Raw genomic sequence first — 1,954 nt, forward strand, 5'->3', positions numbered from 1 at the left:
ACAGGACAGAGCGGAGTTTAGGGCTGCTGTACATAGGGTCGCCATGAGTCGCAGGCAACTTGACGGCACATAACAACAGCAACAACTGCTGGTGCTAAGTGATTGTAGAACCAAGCAAATAGAACGTTAACAGTCTGTCTCTTCTTCATCTATCATGGTGCTGACAGTTGGCCCAGTTGTGACAATCTTTGGTTTCTTGATTATGAGCTTCATTCCATGTTGGAGACTGAAGTCCTTGACCTTCTCTGCAGCAAACACTTAAGGTCCTCAGGTTCAGCAGGCAAGGTTGTGTCATCTGCGTAACTAACACAGATTGTTGATGAGTCGTCTTCCCATCCTGATGTCACATTCCTCTTTATAGAATCCAGCCTCTCAAATAATCTAGTCTGTATATACATTGAAAATGTATGGAGATAGGATACATCCCTGATGCACTCCCTAGTTTCGAACCATGCAGTGTTTCCTTGTTCTGTTATGACGACAGCTTCCTGTTCCGAGTATAGGTTTTCCATTCTTCTCAAGGTTAGCCACCAATGTCTTCTGACTCACATTGTCAAATGCCTTTGTATAGTCAATGAAACACAGGTAGACTTCCCTGGTGCTCTCTGCTTTTGGCCAAGATCCATCTGACCTTGGCACTTATGTCCCGAGGGCCTCTTCTAAATCCAGCTTATATTTCTGGTAGTTCTCTGTTGAGTTCTCCAATTGTTTTTGGATAATTTTCACACACTCTTTTGGGTCACCTTTTAGGGGAATGGGAATAAATACGAATCTATTCTAGTCATTTGGCCAGGTAGTGGTCCTCCAGATTTCCTGGCACAACCTAGTGAGGATGTTCAGAGTGCATCTGACAGCTAACAAATGCTTCAGGTCTCTTCAATTTCCAAAGCAAGGTTGTGTCATCTGCATAGCTGAGGTTGTTGAGTCTTCCTCCAGCCATGATGCCACATTCCACTTTATAAAGTCCAGCCTCTCAAATGATATATGTTTGGAATATAGATTGAAAAGATATGGAGAAAAGACACATCGCTGACACACCTCCCAATTTCTTCACCTTTAGCTTTAGTGGTTGATTCATGGTGTTTGTAGTTGATGAATCAAGTACAACTCATAGTAACCCTGTGGACAACAGACCCTGTCCTATCCTGTGCCATCCTCACCATCTCTGACACACTTGAGCCTCCTGCTGCAACCACAATGTCGATCCACCTCACTGAGGGTCTTTTTCCTTTTTTTTTTTTTGCTGACCCTCCACTTTTCCAATGACCTTTCCAGGATGTCCCTTTCCAAAGAATAACCTCTCTTAACAATATGCCTGAAGAATGTGAAATGAAGCTTCACTATTCTTGCCTCCAAGGAACATTCTGGCTATACTTTTTCCAAGATACCTGTTTATTGTCCATGGGATATTCTGTATTCTTCAGTACCACAATTCAAAGGCTTCGATTCTACTGTCATCTTTATTCATGGTGCAGCTCTCAGATACACAGCAAGTGATCAAAAAGACCATAACCTGAATCAGGCACCCCTTAGTGGTTGGTATGTTTGAATAGTAGTTGTATTAGCAAGCCTTCTTTGTATGCGAATAGTTTAGGTCCTATCACTAACAGTGTTTTGTACGTCCAGTTCTTGAAATGCACTGAAAATGATCAGAGTACAGCTTTTAATATGAATTACATATTTTAGAAACAAATCCTCCCTGTTGGGCCAAAGGCAACATCATGATAGATGGAGAAAAGATTGAAGTTGTCAATGATTACATTTTACTTGTATCCACAGTCAACATGTATGGTAACAGCTACAACCAGGAGAAGATAACATAGATGAATGGGACCTTCTAAGACTCAAATCCCTATGCACATGCGAAAACTTCTCCAGTAGGGTAAAAAGGGAAGCCACTGACTGGGAAAAAGTATTCGGTAATAACATATCAGATAAGGGACTTATATCCAGA

Source organism: Elephantulus edwardii, unplaced genomic scaffold (assembly GCF_000299155.1).
Source record: "Elephantulus edwardii isolate Elephantulus edwardi_28Jun2011 unplaced genomic scaffold, EleEdw1.0 scaffold00146, whole genome shotgun sequence".
In the NCBI taxonomy this organism is placed as follows: Eukaryota; Metazoa; Chordata; class Mammalia; order Macroscelidea; family Macroscelididae; genus Elephantulus; species Elephantulus edwardii.